At 59.7% G+C, this 19419-nt stretch overlaps 1 protein-coding gene across 3 annotated transcripts in view; it reads left to right on the top strand.

The window, feature by feature from the left end:
* Window positions 1–19419, top strand: part of HDAC4 (histone deacetylase 4) — a 294013-nt gene that overhangs the window by 94303 nt on the left and 180291 nt on the right. The gene's annotated exons all lie outside the window — the stretch shown is intronic.

Raw genomic sequence — 19419 nt, 5'->3', positions numbered from 1 at the left:
GGCCTCGCTGACCACCTCTGCCTGGCCCGCACTCTGGATGCAGGTCTCTGCCTCTGTGAAATGTGGTAAGCGGACTCACCTTGCCCACGGACGCAGAGCCTCCTCCAGGAAGTGACGGGCGGCTGTGGATGGCAGTTTGTCACCTTGTCTAACAAATGAGAAGATGCCCGTTACTGTTATTTTCCCGAAGTTGATCCTCCAGTGGTCCACGGGTGCCAGACTCTCTATGGAGACCCTTCTGGAAATGGGCCTGGATTCTTGGCTGTGAGCTTCGCTCCCAGCCTGCTTGAAAAGCTCACGGAAGTGTTGCCTTCTTAGTAGGAAAACCCCGACCGAGTGCCACTCAGGTCACAGCGTCCTCCTGTGTCCAGGGACCGTCCCGCAGAGTCACCGAGGGATGCTGGCTCCTAGTTCTGAGTACGGACGCCCCTCTGGGTCCTCAGTCTCGTGTCTGTAAAGTGACCGCCGGCGCGTGGAGTGCCTTCTGGGTGCTGGGGTGTGCTCAGTGTGTTACAGAGCTTCTTTCACGGTCCTCAGAACACTTCCGTAAAGAAGGCGCAGGTGGTCCCTGACATAGGAGGTTCGACTTGACGATGGCATGATCGTCGTGAGAGTCATTTGAGGTCAGTAGAAACCATACTTTGAATGCTGGTTTTTGCTCTTTTCCGGGTCAGCGGTGGGTCCGACCCACTCTTGTGATGCCGGGCGGTGCAGCACCCCCCGTCAGCCCCGTGATCCCGGGGGGAGCAGCCGATACCCTGGCAGCCGTTCTGTGTTTCACTGTCAGTGTTCAGTGCGTCACATGAGACAGTCAGCATCTCACTGTCAAGTGGGCTTTGTGCTTGACGCTTTTGCCTGACTGTAGGCTGACCTGGTGTTCTGAGCACCTTTAAGGTAGGAGGCCAGGCTGTGATGATCAGGAGGTCACGATGTTAAGTGCGTGTTTGACTGACCACATTCTCATGAAGACGAAACCCCATGGTAAGTCAAGGGGGATCTGTGCTTTTAGGAGTCCATTTCACGGACGAGGAAATGGAGGCCCGGGGACAGTGAGGGACCGGCCCAGGCCATCCCATGGCGGGGTCCCGCCCAGGCAGGGCCTGGACGTAGTGCAGTCACTTGCGCCCGGGTAGACAAGGGGCCTCCCTGGGCATCTGCTGCTGGGTCCTGTACGCTGTCCACCTGTGGACATCAGAAATGAGGGCAGGAGTCCTGGTGCTGACGGAGTGGGGTGCTGTGGAACTGTGTGTGCCCCAACTCCTTAATCTGGGTCCTGGGAGCAGGATGTGAAACACCGGGACATCTTTATTCCATTTTGCTTTCTCTAAAGGAGAGCTTGGAAAAACCCACCAGCAGTATTCAGCAGGCCAGATGCAGTCGTTAGGAAATGCTCTGAGCAAGGAGAACGTCTGAAACCATTCTTGCAAGCAGGCATTGCCCTTGACGGTAGAAAAGCATGTTTAGCATTGCAGGTGGTGACGGCGCCATGGAGCCTGCGTCTTGCAGACGAGGCAGGGGCTGCCCAGGTGATGGGCGGACGTGTCTTTCTGACCCGGGCCCCGGGGCCTCCCTGTCCGGTCCCCTGCCCTGCCGGCTCCGTCGCCTGGGTCCCGGCAGTGGCCGCTGTCGTCTGGGTCTCAGGCTCGGTGGTGTTTTGTTTCTAAATGTGACCCCTTCCTCACATTCCCAAATTAGCCCTGCTCCCCTGAGGGTCCTGGGTTTAGCCTCTGCCTAGCTGAGGGCGTGGAGCCCGTTCCAGGACATGGGCGGTGCGCCCAGGGCCCTTCTCCTCCTTGGTGTCAGATTTCCAGACCCTGCTGGGCACCTGAGGCTGAGAGAAGGCAGAGCGTGCGGGGGCCTGGCTTGGAAAAGGACAGCTGACCGCTTGGTCTGGGAGGTTGCCCTGGAGTGTCGATGGCCGGAGCGTGGACTGGAGGCCACAGAGGGGCCGCCCCCAGCCCTGTGGCCCCGCGGCCCTGCTGCTGCCCGCTCACGCCGGGCTCGTAACATCCGGTGCATCTCAAGCCCTTTCCAGAAGGTTCTCCCTCTGAATACCCCTGCCCGGCACAGGGCTCGGTGGGATGCAAGTCTGGGTCATCAGCTGTCATCCGGTGCGGGGAGGCCCTGCCTTGGCTTTCACTGCCCCCCCCGCCCCCCCAGTCACTGTTCGGAACCGGACGGGCGCTGGGGCTGGGCTCTGCTGTGTCTGGTGGCCTCGGTCCTGCCTTCCTGCTATCAGCTGGGCCCTTGGGGCCCGCCCTGACTCCGAGCAGATGTCCCGTGGCTTGTTTGACATGGAGAGCGTGTTTTCCAACATGCGTTTCACGTGCAGTGATGAAGGCTGTGAGGCCGGGGTGTGTTCAGAGCTGCCTCTGCTCTGTTAAGCCGAGCGTGGGGCCCAGATGTGTACTCACTCAGAAAGGAGCCCGCGGGCTTGGAGCAGGGGTCAGGGGGGCCGTCGGGCCTTGGCGGCTACACGCAGCGAGCGAACAGCCTGGCCAGGTCACCTCTCAGGTCCTTGTGCCCATCGTGGAAGTCAGCTCCTGGGCCATCACCGCTGACCTCGGGGCCCGGGGCGGTGGCTCACGTCCGACCCGTGGACCCTGGGAGTTGCTCCAAGCCCAAGCGCAGTGCACGAAGGCGTGGGAAATGAGAGGAGGACAAGTGGAGACCGGGATCTGCTCAGAAAGGTGACTTCCCTGGCGAGAGCTGGGGTGCCTGTGACCCCAGACCCGTCTGCAGTGTCTAGGAGCAAGATGGACTGGCCTGCCAGATTCTCGGATCTTGGGTCCCCAAGGCACCATTTCGATACTTAGACAGTAGGCCAGGCCGTCCAGGGCACCAGGAATAATCCCCGCTGTGGTGATCACCGTCGAGTGAGTTCACCCACAGGTGTCCATTCATCTGGATGCTTCTGTGTCCCGGCTGCCCGAAAGCTCAGCCTGCTGCTGTCCAGTTCGTGGCCTGTGAGGGCAGTGACCGCTCTGTCCCCAGAAATGTCCAGGTAAAGGGAGATGGAAAAGTCTATGCCGAAGTCACCTGTACAAACTCAAGAGTGTGTGTGTGTACATATTTACACTCGAAATGCGGCTTGATTGTCCCATTGGTCTGTTGTTGTCCAGTTGCTAAGGTGTGTCCAGCTCTTCGTGACCCCATGGATGGCAGCACGCCAGGCTTCCCTGACCATCACCATCTCCTGGAGCTTGCTCACACTCATATCCATTGAGTCAATGATGCCATCCAATCATCCTCTGTCACCCCCTTCTCCTCCTACCCTCAGTCTTTCCCAGCATCAGGGTCTTTTCCAGTGAGTCAGTTCTTCGCATCAGGTGGCCAAAGTATTGCGGCTTCAGCTTCAGTATCAGTCCTTCCAGTGAACATTCAGGGTTGATTTCCTTTAGGATTGACTGGTTTGATCTTCTTGCAGTCCTAAGGACTCTCAAGAGTCTTCTCCAACACCACAGTTTGAAAGCATCAATTCTTCGGTGCTCAGCCTTCTTTACGGTCCAGCTCTCACATCCATATGTGACTACTGGAAAGACCCCAGCTTTGACTGTCCCGAGAGCCCCATTGGTCTAGGGATGGCTGGAATTTAATAACTAAGTGAAGAGAAGCTGCACATATACAATAAGTTGAACATTATTGAAAGCCAGACAAAGTCTTTATTTATTCTGCCTACCAATCTGTAAACTTCTAGAATTCATTTTGGAATACATTTTTGAAAATAGTTCATGCAGAAAGTGTTATAGACAAAGATAGCCCGACTCCTGCATCGCCTGCCCATGCATCTGCCCTCACCTTGAGAAACCTACCGCCTGCAGCAGGTATGAGCCCTGACCACTAAGTTATTTTCCTTACGGTTAGAGAACGGACAGAAGCAGTCAGATGAACCTGACTGCATTTATGCCATTTAGATGGATTTATCGCTAGCGGTGAAGAACCCACCAGCCAATGCAAGAGACGTAAGAGACGAGGGTTCGATCCCTGGGTCAGGAAGATCCCCTGGAGGAGGACATGGCAACCCACTTCAGTATTCTGGCCTGGAGAATCCCATGGACAGAGGAACCTGGCGGGCTACAGTCCGTGGAGTCGCAAAGAATCAGACAGGACTGAAGTGACTGAGCAGGCAGAGGTGCATTGTCTGCACTTGAAGGAGGGAAGCCTAACTGCTTTCAGCATGTGCCCTCAAGGCAGTGGGTGTGTTTGCCCCACAGGCAGGTCTTGCTAAGACCTGCAGGCCAGATCTTACCCTCTACATGACCCCAGCCAACCGCTCCAAAAGCCCTTTGCTAGGCTAGAGGGAAGGGGCTCACCCTGAAGACTTTGGCTTGAAGTCATTTGCGTTTTTATAGGGTTTTTTTTTTTTTTGGTCCTTTTTTGCTACCTTAGAGGATCCCATGGGGAATTCTGTTATGCTGAGGCTCTCACTGTCCTTCCTAATCCTCATCAAACAGTTTAGAAAACAGTTACCCCGCTGTCGGTGTCCACGCACACGGGGGGCAGCCCTGGGCCTCCTGACTCTGGGGGCCTCGGCACAGGAGCCTGGCAAGGGGGAAATGCTCCCGGGCCAGCTCCTCTTTTAAAACAGCCTCTGGAAGGGGCAGCGTGTTTAGAGGACTTGGACGGTTGATTCACACCGAGGGTTTAGGATGCCCTCCTGTGTGCTCTGTTATTCCGTCTGAGCCTCACGGCAGCCCCGAGAGAGCTAAGCCGGGCCTGGTGCGTTAATCTGCTTTTTCAAATTGTTAATAATGAAAGTGACACCAGGCCGCCATCCAGTATCACTTCATGCTCACGACTAGTTTACATGGCTTAGCGCGTGTGATCCTCATAGGAGGTAAGATGATTCCTGCTCCAGGGGCTGGGCTTGTGGGCTCCCGCCAGGTGGAGCGAGGGCCTCCCCAGCTCCATCTGCTGTGCTCCCCGTCCATCCTGTGCTGTGCTCCCCTTCTGTGCTGTGCTCCCATCCTGCACTGTGCTCCCCATCGTGTGCTGTGCTCCCCGCCCTGCGCTGTGCTCCCCGCCCTGTGCTGTGCTCCCATCCTGCACTGTGCTCCCCATCGTGTGCTGTGCTCCCATCCTGCACTGTGCTCCCCATCGTGTGCTGTGCTCCCGCCCTGTGCTGTGCTCCCCGCCCTGCGCTGTGCTCCCCGCCCTGCGCTGTGCTCCCATCCTGCGCTGTGCTCCCATCCTGCGCTGTGCTCCCATCCTGCACTGTGCTCCCATCCTGCGCTGTGCTCCCATCCTGCACTGTGCTCCCATCCTGCGCTGTGCTCCCATCCTGCACTGTGCTCCCCATCGTGTGCTGTGCTCCCATCCTGCACTGTGCTCCCCATCGTGTGCTGTGCTCCCGCCCTGTGCTGTGCTCCCGCCCTGCGCTGTGCTCCCCGTCCTGCGCTGTGCTCCCCGCCCTGCGCTGTGCTCCCCATCGTGTGCTGTGCTCCCCGTCCTGTGCTCCCATCGTGTGCTGTGCTCCCATCATGTGCTGTGCTCCCCATCCTGCGCTGTGCTCCCATCCTGCGCTGTGCTCCCATCCTGTGCTGTGCTCCCTGTCCTGTGCTGTGCTCCCATCGTGTGCTGTGCTCCCATCGTGTGCTGTGCTCCCCATCCTGTGCTGTGCTCCCTGTCCATCCTGGGCTGTGCTCCCCATCCTGCACCGATCCTGTTCACACCTGGGGACTGCTCAGGTAGGAGACCTGGCTGAGGTCAGCGGTCGCTTACGGAGCAGCCGGGCTGGGGTGCAGTGCCGGGCTTTGCCCTCCATGGGTGCTCAGCAAAGTGGGGGGCGAGGTGAGATGGGTCAGGGAGGGCCTGGGAGGCCTTGGACGCAGTGGAGAAGGGAGTGAGGCCCTGATGCTGGACTGAGGCCCTGATGCTGGACTGTGCCGGGAACACCAGGGCAGGGGCCTTGGGAACCCGGGGGCCTGGGGCGCAGCCTCCCGGGAGACCAAGTGAGCACGGGGCCCGTGTCTGGCAGCCAGAGCTTTCATTAGGCATAAGGAACGAGGCCTCCGGTCACTGCAGGATGCAGTTTACAGATGAGCTGTTTTTACCGATGACTCGGATGGCCTTCCGGCCCGCCTGGACGCTTTCACTTGATGGGCAAATCGTGGAAGCAACTCAGTGGGTTGGTTTTCTCAACTGTGAGTTAAAAAAAAAAAAGCTGAAAACTCCAAGATGACAAGTGATTTCAAGAAGAGAACAAAGCAAAACAGCTGGAAGACAAACAGAAAAGCAAACCTGGCCCCTGGGGCTCGCCCAGTCCACTGTGCTGGGAAGGGATGAGCCGGCCTCCACCCTGGGGCGGGCCACACCAGAGACGTTTGGGGTTGATTGCAAAAGAGTGGGAAATATTTCCCTTTACAGAGGACAGGTCTCGAGGAGAGGAAGTGGAATTTTAAGCAGGCACTACAGAAAGACAAAAATAAACAGTAGGGTAGATAAAAAGTAAGAAGGAGCTCCTTCAAATGGTCAAACCCTAAAGGGCTTCCCAGGAGCCCAGTCCTTAGACCCATGCACATCTTCTTTGCTCCAGTCCCCAGGCCAGGGCTGGGCTCAGGTGTCAGGCCCGGCCGTCCCCCACACGAAGGTGGGTCCGTCCCCCTCCACTGCCTGGGCATCTGGGTGCCCCCTGGGGCCTCTCTGGCTCCGTTGCCCTGCTGGGGGCACCGGCCTTCACGTGCTAAACTCACGGCAGGCCACTCTGGGGAAGAGCAGTGTTGTCTCTCCGGCGCTGTGGCCGGGCTGGCCTCCGCAGGGCGGACAAGCCCTGGTCGGATGCTTCGCTCAGCAGCCTCACCCGCAGCTGCCCCTTGGCAATGGCTCCGTCTTTACGTTCTTTGTAAAGAAGCAAATGGATGAAGTGCCAGCAGGACTGAGGCGTGCAGGCCGGTGTGGAGAGCCGTGTGTGGCCTCTCCCGCTCGTGGGGACTTGAGGAGCAGGAGGAGGACTGTCCCATTTGGGCCACACAGGCGGGAGGAACGTCCTGCAGGAGTGAGAAGCCCGCAGTTGTTCCTGGTAGTGGCCGGGAGGGAGGCTGACTTGTCAGGAAGCGGGTGCGGGGAGGGGGCCTTCTTTCACCAGGGAGCCTCCGGCTGGTGTTCACAGGCTGTGGAGATAGCACCCCCCACCACCGCAGGGGTGCTGGTACCCGCCCCAGCGGCTCAGGCGCAGGCATCTGGCCCTGCCGGGGGCGGGAAGGGACGGGGCGGCCCTGGAGGGGTGCTCCCGGGTGGGGGGATAGCCGGGGGGGGGAGTGGGGAGCCCTCGCCCACGAAGACTGGTACTGGAGCGGCTCGGAGTGGGTGGGTGGAGTGAGGGAGGGCTCCCTCATTTCTCCTGCCGTTGGGCAGCGTAGATGGTGGACAGGGCGGAGGGGAGGGCTGTGCAGAAGCGTTCCGGAGACGGAGAAGTGGCCCGGGGCTTCTCCGCACACAGATGGTGGGCTGGTTGCAGTTCCGTGTTCTCCCGCCTGCGAACGTGAGTTTGTTCTGAGTTTGTTCGGCAGCAGACTCGTCAGACTAATGCACGTGTGCAGCACAGGGTCGCGTCTACTTGAGAGGGCTTTTCCTGCTCGCCTGGAGGAAGAGGAAAGACCCCGATACAGCGGAGGCTTTGTGCCGAAGAGCCCTTCCCCGGCCTCTGATCCCGGCCATCCACCTGGGGTGGGGGGTCTCAGCTCCATGGTGCAAGCCACCTGCTGCGTGTGGCCGGTGCAACCGAGGAGCCAAGTTTTCATTTTTCTTTTAATCGATTTCAGGGTTAGTTGTCACAGGTGGCTCGTGGCTCCACAACCCCAGCTGTGAGCAGGGCTCCAGGCTGAGGGCTTTCTCCAGCTATTGGAAAATACCCCGCTGACTCCTTTCGAGTTTCCTGATGGGGATAAAAAGGAGGAGGCTTGTGTGGGAATGGGGTGCTTTTTAAATGATCCGGCCACGCTGGGTCTTAGCTGTGGCAGGTGGGACCTCATTCCCTGACTGGGGATTGAACTCGCATCCCGTGAACTGGGAGCCGCAGTCGTAACCCCTGAACCACCAGGTGGGGCCCGGGAGTGGGGCGCTGTTGACAGGAGCCACCTGGGCAGCCCCTTCCTGAGGCCGTTAGGAGGGCGGGCAGGGGACATCCTGAGCCCCCGAGGGGGCTGCCCGCCGTTCTGGGGGCGGTCATCTGGCTCCAGCGGTGTGATGGAAGGGGGGGTCGCTGAGGGACGGGGCCGAAGTCCTGGGGCCGCAGCGCCTGCCCCCCTCCCCACCCCCCGTCTCAGCTGTGCCCTGCCACTGGCCCTGCCTGTGGTCCTGGGGCTGCGGCGCCTGCCCCCCGTCCGCCCCGTCTCAGCCGGGTCCTGTCACTGGCCCGGCCTGTGGTCCTGGGGCCGCGGCGCCTGCCCCCCGTCCGCCCCGTCTCAGCTGTGCCCTGTCACTGGCCCGGCCTGTGGTCCTGGGGCTGCGGTGCCTGCCCCCCGTCTGCCCCGTCTCAGCTGTGCCCTGTCACTGGCCTGGCCTGTCTGCTGTGCCCCTCCCGGGTTACAGCGGGAGCAGGGTGGGACGCTGGACACGCAGGCAGACGGCGTCCAGATGGGCTTTCTCGGAGCCACAGCGAGCGGAGACAGACACGCTCCATGGGTGCAGCCCGGGCCCTTCTCACGCGGGGATTCGCCTGCTGCCGTGGGGACGATCGGGAGTTCCTCGGCCAGTGAGTGACCGCCGGCCGCCAGCCTGTGAGGTGTCGGTGCTGGTGAGGACATGCGGCTGTCCCTCTGCTGCGCACGTGTGGCCGGGGCCCCCAGCCCCGCCCGCTGGCCCTCGTTTCTGATGCCCCAAGCGTCTGCGTGGGCCCAGGGTGCCCACAGTTCCTGAAGGCGCGGAGATCATGTCCAGCCATTCGCGCTCTGTGCGAGGCCTCTGTCCCAGCGCTGTGCTTGGCCCCGCCCTTCCTAAAGGGAAAAAAGATCGGACCGTCGGTGTGTTGACTGTGGGGACTCCTCTCTGGTGGCAGGCTGCCAGCCAATCCCAACTTTTAAATACGTGACAAAGGAGGAGCTTTCCCGACCTGTGTGTTTGTGAGGGAATAATGTTGCCCACCGTGTGACACGGTTACGTCTGTGAGAGTCTCAGTGGTTCCGTGAAAATGGCTCCAACGCTGTGTTCCCCTGCGGTGAGTGTCGCGGGCCCTGCAGGTGAGGTGTGTTGGCGTGTGCATCGTCGGGCACTGGGTCCCTGAGCTGGGGCTTCTGGACATGGTCAGATGTCCGTCTGTGTCGCCCAGGCCCGGGCCGCTGGCTGGCATATAGATGAAGCAGAGTTTAGCAGGAGGACGGCTGTGAAGATAAGTGAGGAATCTCCTGCAAAGAGCGTCCCACCCGGGGACTTGTGCACTCGAGTGACAATGGCGATAAAGGGACTTCAGCCCTGGACGGTTCGTGGTGTGCAACGTTGAGCTGAAGAGCCCCAGGGTGCCCCCTGAGAGGCGAGGGCCGCGGAGTTTATGGTTCCGCCTGTGAGTCAGGTTCTGGAAGCATCCGCCCGCTCCCTCGTGATGCCGGGGTGGTCTGCCAGCCTCCGCTCACCCGTGGGGCCAGCCAAACCCAGTCCCGGAGCCTGGACGCGGTCCTGGCCTGGCTGCTTCCGGATGCCCCGCCCTCACCCTGCGGTGTCCTGAGCTCACAGCCCCCCGGCCCTCTGGTGAGACATGTTGGGTTTGGTGTTTCTGGTTCGTGGTTCGGTCTTTGGCGTTTTCTTCTGATCCTGTGGCTGCGCTGTGTGTGCATTCACCTGTGCTGGCCTCAGCAGACATGCACACCCAGGCTGCAGGGGTCTCTACTCTGGGTTTCCCTCAACCTCTGTCTCTCCTGGGCGTCTTCTCGTGCCCGCGGTGCTGTGGGGCAGACGCGCGCACAGTGGCCGTGGGCATAGAGGGAGCGGCTGTGGAATGGGCCCGCGGCCGCCCCATGGTTAGGAGACCTTTGCCCTTGCTGCGTTGGAATGAGCTGTCACTCGCTGGGCCTCAGTTTGCTCCAGAATTCTGGGGGTGAACACAGCCTTCTGAAAGCCTCTCTGTGTCTGAGGTCAGGCACCCCAAGCAGGCCTGGCCCCGTCAGTCCTGTGGGCCTGAGCAGGGAGGCCTGGAGCCACAGTGGCTGGCGTCTCCACGGGCTGCGGGGTTTCTGCGGGGAGGGCCCAGGTGATGCTGGCGTGGCCTGCTCCCCACGGAGCTTCAGCAGCTCATGAGGCTGGACCGGCGGTGAGGGCTCCTGCGGAGGGGCTGTCCTCTGGGTGGAGGGGCTGTGGTACAGTGAGGGGACACAGGCTCGCAGTCACAGAGATGGACCGGTGGTCTGAACCTCAGCTCGGAGCCTCTGTCTCTGCCCCGGGCTGTCCCGTATCTGCAACCATGACCTCAGGGCTCCAGATGCACATCAACGCCGAGCGCTCCCCTCTGCAGGTCATGACCCTGCTGCGCCTGAGCACAGAAAGGGGTGCCCACCCCCAGCCCTGGTCCCCAGGCACCTGTGCTGAGCTCACAGCATCAGACAGGCTGGTTTGTCACTTCCCGAAGGGCAGGGCTGCCAGGCACAGCCCCTGAGAAGGCGGGGGTCCCTCCTCCGAGGCCCGTCCTCTGAGCAGACCCTGCATCTGTGGAGTCTGGGTGCTCCTGGTCCCCGTATTGGGGAAAGTGCACACCCCCTGTGGGAAGTGTAAATGCCGCCTGTCCACTCATTCGGATCCCCACTTACTTCCTGCAGAGCTAAGAGCCTGGCTGGGTCAGGGAGCAGGCCGGGAGGGGACCCTGGCCGGGGAGGGGGACCCTAGGATGGGGGGGACCCGGGCCGGGGGGGACCCTAGGATGGAGGGGACCCGAGCCGGGAGGGGACCCCAGGGCCGGGAGGGGACCCGGGCCGGGAGGGGACCCGGGCCGGGGGGGACCCTAGGATTGGGGGAGCCTGGGCCAGGAGGGGACCCCAGGGCCGGGAGGGGGCCCGGGCCGGGGGTGGACCAGGCCAAGAGGGGACCCGGGCCGGGGGGGGACCCTAGGATGGGGGGGCCTGGGCTGAGAGGGGACCCCAGGGCCGGGAGGGGACTATGCCGGGGGTGGACCAGGCCAGGAGGGGACCCGGGCCAGTGGGGGGACCTGGGCTGGGAGGGGACCCCAGAGCCGGGGAGGGACCCTAGGATGGGGGGGGCCTGGGCTGGGAGGGGACCCCAGGGCCGGGAGGGGACCAGGCTGGGGGTGGAGCAGGCCAGGGGGGGACGCGGGCGGGGGGGGTCCCTAGGACGGGGGTGGACCCGGCCCACAGGGCTGTCTTATGCTCCTGCCCTGGCGGGGGCTCCCCATGTCCCTGACAGGTACCCGGCTGAGAGCACAGTCCAGCCTTTATATTAAGTAGCATAAAACTAATTCCTTTTTTTAAACACAAAAATAAACAGGAATGAACGTTTCGTTATTTTTTTCCTGCGCCCCAGGGAACATCTTTTGGAAGCCATCGAGATCACTGTGTCATTTCTTTGGCAAGAATAATCAAATCTTGAATGTCAAGGAAAATTAGAGCAAATAGTTCCAAGACCGTCTGATTCATACAGGCCTGGTGAGCAGGGTTCGCCATCAATCCAGTGTTTTCTGAGCGCGTCCGCCAGCCCCCTCTGCTCAGGTGCAGAGCCCCAACCCCTGGGCCCACACCCGCTCCGCCCTCAGCCCCACAGAGCTCGTCCGCAGGGTCCAGTGTGTGACCAACACCCAGTCCACTGTCTGCAGGCGGTGGGGGAGTCCTGCCTAGATTTCTGATTTAATAACTGATGTTCAAGAAAGCGAGTCAGAAACTATCAGATAAACGCTAAGTCCAAAAAACAAAAAAACAAAAAAAAAAGCAGCAAAGCTTCTCTTAAATGCCAGCCAGCACTGTGACCCTGACGGCAGGAAGCCCTGCAGGGTAGCTGAGGCCCCAGGAAAGGCGGTGACCTTTAGAGGCTGAGCGTCAGTGCTCAGTTCAGCCGGCCGTCGGCATGGAAAATACAGACAGTCACCAGCAGGACCAGGATAAGCCCGCGGGCCGTGGCACTCCAGGTGGCAGGCCAGGCTGGGCTGGCCCTGTGTGGCCTCGGAGCAGGCGCTGTGCTCTGGGGCTTGGGATGAAGGCCTCTCCGTGCCTGTTGTGCCCGTGGCTGAGCCTGCCGTGTGCACTGCACGCGTGCTTCCTTTCCGTCTACACCAGTGGAGTGCCCGGGGCAGGGGCTGGTGTCCCCCCGCTTAGGCTCCTGCGAGGGTGCTGTCCTTTCCTTCCGGGGCACCTGGGGCCGTCTCCTGTCCCTCTGGGCCTCAGTGGGGTCATCTGTAGAATGGGTGCTCACGTCCTCAGAGATCGAGTCCCCGCTTGTGAGCTGCAAATCCCTGCGCCTGACTTCAGGGCTGGGTTGGAGCGGGGCCCGGTCAGAAGCCGCTGCGAGTGAAGCGTGAGTGTGTGACCGGGCAGGGAAGCGTCTTAGCGTGTGGTCACGGGGCTCTCTGTTCCCGAGACGCGCCCCACCTGGTTAGAGTGCAGGCGGCTGCCCCTCTGGTCGGTTCTTGGAGAAAATTGTCAGTGGTTTGGGCTAAGATATCTTACTTAAGAAATAAAATGAAGCTCAGTGGGAACAGTCGGTTGGACACAAAACAGGAATGCTTCAGGGGGTTCGGGCGTGAGAGGAAGTGTGGGCTCCACGGTAGTCGCGACGACAGCATCCTCTTTGAAGCAGCGGTGGCGCTTTGTCCTTTTCCGACGGCGAAGGTGGGAACTGTTTATTGCAGGACATGTTTAAGTGGGTAAAAGCAGGTCATGGGGGGTCACCGCTGCGGCCACGTGCGATGGCCCTTCGCAGACCCTTCCCTCGCGTCCTCTCTGTGTCTGGTATTTCTGCAGACCGGCTTCTGGGTGACCGTGAGCTTTGGCTAGTTTGCCCATCTCACGGACAGCTGCCGTCATCATCTTTGTCAGGGCCGGGGGACCCTCCACGGATGGCTGGCCTCCAGAGCGGTGCTGGCGGGCGTCGTCTCTAGCTGGCCTGGCGCGTCCCCGCCGCTGGGCATGGGCGGTCTCGAGGTGGCCTGTAGAATGCGAACAGGAGCCGACCCCTTCTGCCCGCTGCCCGGTGTCACCAGGACTGAGCAGCGACCCCGCAGTGTCCGTGAGGGAGACGCGGAGGAGCCGAGGCTGGAGGGGGTCCCCCCGCCCGCAGGCCCTTCCGTGTCCTGCCGTGTGCCCTGGCCTGAGCCTCGCCCACCACGGACGCTGGGGGCCCGGGGACAGGGCTGCGTGTGCCTGACTCTTCCTGCCGTTGTCCCCCCACGGCCCCGCAGAAAAAACAGCTCACCCCCAGAACTGGCCTGATGGGACTCTTGCCTTTATCTCCGCGCTTGACATGCCATCAGGTTCCCAAACGTGGCTGTTCTTCCGCTAAAAGTCGCTCTCAGCCTCGCCTTCTTGGTGCCCACACCGCTGCCCCTCTCCGCCAGGCGCCAAGCGGGCCCTCCCACGGCTGCAGACAGCCTCTCCCGGGTGCAGGCCTGACGGGGGCCCCCAGCCTCAGGGCCTCGTCTGCTCCCTGCAGGCGGCCCCCATGTGGCCAGGGGTCGTCGTCTGCGTCGTTGGGTGGCTGAGCACATAAATGGGCCCTGGACCCCCTGCTCATGAGAGGTGGCGGGGGGCGGGCGGGGTGACTGTTGGAATGGCCCAGCGCTTTCTAGAGACTTGCGTTCCCTCTCGCTGCTCTTCCTGGGTGACTTGCGGTCGCCCTGCTGCCTTTAGCTGCCGGGCCCCGGTGGGTGCTCAGCGAGTGCGTGTAGTTCTGTGTTTTCCCTCTGAGGTCCGAGGAAGCATGGGGCCGGCGTTCCTGCCTTCAGGGTGCTCATGCTGCCCCTGTAGACCTGTCAGCCTCACAGGCTCAGTGCCGGGGGTGCTGGATGGAAGGGCCTTGGGGGCCCGCCCAGCGCTCCCTGAGCCCTGGTTGGGGGGGCCGCCCCAGACCGGAGGGTGCAGCCCGGGGCCTGTCTGGACCCTGCTCCTGTCCGTGGTTCGCCGCTTCAGCAGTGCCAGGGCCCCTGAGTCTGAGGGCCCCGGACCCCCTTCCCGCAGACCTGCCGGCTGGGGCTCTGCCTGTGCCCCCCTGGTGGGTTCCTGTCCGCCTGGACTGCAGGGCGCCTCCTCTAAGACGCCCCGGTCTTACAAGAGGTTTACACTCACCCGAAAAGCTGGCGGGGGACCGAAAAGCTGGCGGGGGACCGGGTGGGGCATCTGGACCCAGCAGAGTCCTTCTTAAAGGGCCCGCTCCAGTCTGCCGTTTGAGCAGCCTGCTCCTGGTCCTCTCAAGGAGGCCGAGTTCAAGGGGCGACTGAGCAGAGGCGGCAGTGAGAGGGAAGCTGTCCCCAAGGCTGGCTGGCACGGGCCTGGGGCCGGTTCCTGGGAGACCTGCCGGGTGGGCAGCCCTGCCTTATTTCTGGAGGGGTGTGCAGCTCCTTATTATTATTCTAAAAGTGCGTCTAATGGGGCTTCCCGTTTGTTGTTTGGACGATAACTAACGTGGAAAGTTCATGTCCCACCCAGGGTCCTGCATGCGCCCTGCTTTGAGTGCGAACAGGCTGACTTTTAAAGGCAGCCGTCCACCCGACACCCCCCGGAAGCATCTCCTGGCTCCTGGGAGCTGGTCTGTGTCCTCCTGGCCCAAGTGCAGCAGGAAGATGCTGGAACCTGTATTTCCCCTCCCGCCCCCCCACTGCTGCCAGCGAGAGGGAACCGGGGCGGCCCTGGGTGACACGTGTGTGACCAGCCTGCTCTTTCGTGTCCAGGCAGGATCCCGTTCTTTGCTCTTCTGCAACTCAAGTTAGACATTTTAAATAATGTCGGGGTCGGGGGGGCGCCCTGTGTCTCCCAGAGCCTGCCACGACTGGCCGGCCGTGTCCGGGGCCGGGACGCCTGGCTTGGGCAGTGCCTTGGCCCAGCGCCCCCTCCCTCTGCCCGGTGTTGGCATGTTCACCCTCTGCTGCCGTCCGCACCCAGGTGCTCCGACAGCCTTTGCGTCACACCTCGAACAAACAGCAAACACTGGAAGGGTTTATGTTCTCAACCAGAGGAACAGCCAGGGCCCTGGGTTTACTGTGTGGCCGGTGGGGCTCCGGGGCGGGGCCTGGGCCCAGCCGGGCTGTGACTGTGCTGAGCCGCGGGGCCGTCTGCACGGGTGTCCTGGGAAAGGCTCTGCTGGGGCTCCTGGACCACGGGGCCCCACGGCACACAGCCTCCCAGCACCCGTGTCCCGGCCTGGGCCGGGCCCAGAGACAGCTTCCTGCTCAGGGAGCCTTGGGTGCTGCAGGCACTGAGCGGTACCCTGGGAGGTCCTCTGGTCAGGCTCTCTGTTCTCACGCAGAGGCAGCCAGGCGGCGCCCAGGGCTGTACCCACCCTCTGGGGCACTCGGGCCCTTTTCTCCAAGGTGCTGGTGGATGTTTGAAACCTTGCTGACGATATTTAAAATGTGTCGACTTGGGAGAACAAAGCAAAAAAGCACCCACATAGATGTCTCCAGGGCTGCCCCCCCACCCCCCACCTGCCAACCTGGGCTGCGAAGCAGAAATTAACCCAAATTAGGAAGATAATTGTTCCCATGTTAATTGCAGGTTGTCCTCTAAAGCTGTTTTCATTTGTGAGGTCTCAGCGGCAGGCTGGCTTCGGGCCCGCCGGGGCCTTCCTGCACGCTGGGGCCCCGGAGCCCGGGTTCCAGAAGCCAGTGGTCGAATCTGGGCGTTTCCCGAGCCAGCCTCCTGTTCCACGGATGCTCCCCAAGTCCCTACTGCCAGCTGCGTGTTCCCGCAGACCCCTCGGCCCAGCAAACCCCGACAAAGGGCTACGAGGCTGCCTTGCAACACAGGCGACATAAACAAACAGCCGGCTATTTTCGGCAGGCCCCGCCGGAGTCACAGCTGTTCGGGCCTGTGCGCTGGCCAGCGCGGCTGGCCCCCGGCCCTGCGCTTGGCCTTGGCCAGCTCGGGCCAGCGCTGGTAGGCGGCGATGACCTAAAACCTTCTTGGAATAGGCTTCACGGTAAGGATTGTGTCCAGCGGGGCCTGGGACGGTTCTGGTGGGGTTTTTCTTTGTCAGGAACTTGGTTTTCCATCTGGAAGAGCTGTTAGAACGTGGGGTCAGCCCTGTCCTGTGCGGCACCAACAGATGTAGGCTCGGCTTCTGAGGTGCTTTTTTCCCTGTTTTCATCAGTCCTTACTGGATAAAAGCCTTGAAGGAGAAGAAAACCCAGCCCCAGTGCTCCCTGTGTGATGAATAATCGCTGGTGAATGATGTGGCCCTTCCCCCGCTGTGCAGAAACAGTGTGGTGGCTGATGTAGTTGTGTGTATGCACGTGTGTGCTGCATGTGTCTGTGTGCACGTGGACATGCGTGTGCACGTGCGTGAGTCTGTACCCACATGTGCACGTGCGTGTCTCTGTGTGCGCCTGTGTGTGCACGTGTGTGCTGCATGTGTCTGTGTGTATGTGGACGTGCGTGTGAGTCTGTACCCACATGTGCACGTGCGTGTCTCTGTGTGCGCCTGTGTGTGCACGTGTGTGCCTGTGTGTGCATGTGTGTGCTGCATGTGTCTGTGTGTACGTGGATGTGCGTGTGCACGTGCGTGTGAGTCTGTACCCACATGTGCACGTGCGTGTCTCTGTGTGCGCCTGTGTGTGCACGCGGGCGGCCCTCCCTGGCTGCAGCCCCCCCTGCCTGTCCTGCCTGCTCTGCAGACTGTGCCCCCGCGTCCCCCGCCCTCGTCCCTCCACACTCTCCGGGGAGAGTGTCACCCCCCCGCCCTTCAGCAGGTGAGACAGGCCGCTCGTGGATCTCGTGTGTCCCACGTCGGTGGTGCTGGGCGTCCCATAGCCTGACCGTGTTATGTTCTCGAAGTTGACTCAGAAGGTAGGGAAGCGGGTATGAGGAAGTCTGATCATTTGGAAAATGTTAGCTCACACTTGGAAAAGAAATAGCGAATTAAATTTAGTGGAAGTCGTTGACACATTCGAGATTTTAAATGGAGGCTTTCTGTTGATGAAGCCTGTGTGTGGAGCGAGAACTTGCGTTCTTAACTCCTGGTAGCTTCTTCTCTCTGGGGCTCTTTGAATAGAGAACACGCCTCCCTGTAGCTGACGGAGCCTTGTTCCCTTTGCTGTTGTTGAGTCGCTCAGTCGTGTCCAACTCTTGTGACGCCATGGGTTGTAGCTCACCAGGCCTCCCCTGTCCATGGGATTCTCCAGGCAAGTGTACTGGAGTAGGTTTTCATTTCCTCCACAAGCGGACCCTCCTGACCCAGGGATTGAACCTGCTTCTCCTGAGCCACCAGGGACCCATCCCACCCCACTTTACTTAAAATGAAAATGGTGAACAAAGGTGTATGCTTTTAAAAAATAGCGATCAGTGAACCTGGAGAGGATGAGTTTGGGAATCACATGGAGGGTGGTTACACAGCAGGCATTACTGTGGGTCTCTGCAGCTGTGTTGGGGGCAGGGAGACTGAGTGTATGGAGGGGTGTCTTTAGAGGCCAAGCAGAGCCACCTGGGGTGGCCAACCCCGGCCCTGTATCGGGCTGGTGGTCTTGGGGTGTTGCTCCAGGTCCTCGTGGGCTCCCGTGTCCGGCGGGTGAAGACAGGGCCCGCCTTGCAGCCTTGCTGCTCCTAAGCGGGGGCGACTGCCTCGCTGCTGCTGGGGCTCCTCTCCTCGAATCACACGTGTCCTTTTATCTTCTGCAGCACAGTCCGGGCACATGGTTGGGATTCAGTGGAGGCTTAGTGAGCATGTTGACGTTCACTCTTGCCATCTCCTGTTTGACCACTTCCAGTATACCTTGATTCGTGGACCTAACATTCCAGGTTCCTATGCAGTATTGTTCTTTACAGCATCAGACTTTACTTCCATCACCAGTCACATCCGCAACTGGGCTTTGTTTTTGCTTTGGTTCCATCTCTTCATTCTTTCTGGAGTTATTTCTCCACTGATCTCACAGGAGCATATTGGGCACCTACCGACCTGGGGAGTTCACCTTTTGTTGTCATATCTTTTTGCCTTTCATACTATTTCATACTGTTCATAACAAAAACAAGTGGCGTGCAAAAATTGTTCCTCCGAACTTACGACTTGTCCATGCCAAAAAGAGCCTTTCCTTTTGTAGTTAATGCTTATTAAAAACAGCAACAAAAACCTGCCAAACCTCAAGGTCATGGAGGTCACATTGGATAGTTCCCTCTTGTAACTTTTTTCTCCTGAAAGTGAATTTTCTTATTTAAAATTGTGATAAAATATACACAACATAAAATTTACCATTTTGGCCATTTAAAAACGTATTAGACTTTACTTTTTTAGAACACTTGTACCTGTATGGAAAAATTGAGACATGACAGGGAATTCCCGTGTACCCGCTCCCTGGTACTCAGATCTTCTGTTGTTAACATCTTGCATCAGCGTGGCATGTTTGTTGTTGTTGTTCAGTTGCTCAGTCATGTCCGACTCTGCGACCTCATGGACTGCAGCACGTCAGGCTCCCCTGTCCTTCACCATCTCCTGGAGTTTGCTCAGATTCATGTCCATTGAGTCGGTGATGCCATCCAGCCATCTCATCCTCTGTAGACCCCTTCTCCTCCTGCCCCCAATCTTTCCCAGCATCAGGAACCAATGTGTGCATGCCAACTCAGTGTGTCGTATTGGACTCTCTGCGACCCTAGGCCCGCCAGCCTCCTCTGTCCATGGGATTCTCCAGGCAAGAATGCTGGAGTGGGTTGCCATTCCTTCTCCAGGGCATCTTCCCACCCAGGAGTCGAACTCAGGTTTCCTGCGTTACAGGCAGGTTTTTTTTTTTTACCGTCTGAGCTACCAGGAATGCCCCAGGGAACCAATACTGATGCATAATTGTTTTATGTGACTCTATGATGATAGACACGTGACATCATGCATGTGTCAAAACCCACAGAACTGTACCGAGAGGGAACTTCAGTCCCTCCTGTGACTGTTAGTTTCGTCTCTCACAAGGAAGTCTTTGATTGCTGTGTGTGGTGCAAGACAGGGGTCAGTTCCATTTTCTTGATCATGAGCTATCCCATGCCTCCCTGCTCTGTCCCCGTCCCAGCGCCCCTGGGCCTGACCCCACAGATGGAGGTCACTGGACAGGTTCCTTTAAAAAACTGAATTGGAAATTTGATCGGAATTGCATTGAACGTATGGATGAATTTGGAGAGAATTGGCATCTTTACTGTATCACATCTTCCCCTTTCTTTGCTTGCTTGCTTTTTCATGGATTAGATCTTTTAATAGATTTTTCATGATTTTCTCCATGCAGACCTTGCACATTTTAGGTTATATTTACGTGTAAATATCTATAAATATGTGTGTGTATGCGCTTAGCCAGTCACTCAGTTGTGTGTG

Source organism: Giraffa tippelskirchi, chromosome 5, assembly GCF_054371585.1.
Source record: "Giraffa tippelskirchi isolate mGirTip1 chromosome 5, T2T-mGirTip1v1.2.pri, whole genome shotgun sequence".
In the NCBI taxonomy this organism is placed as follows: Eukaryota; Metazoa; Chordata; class Mammalia; order Artiodactyla; family Giraffidae; genus Giraffa; species Giraffa tippelskirchi.
Note: the sequence above shows the minus strand (reverse complement) of the source record. Positions and strands in the feature narration are given on the sequence as shown.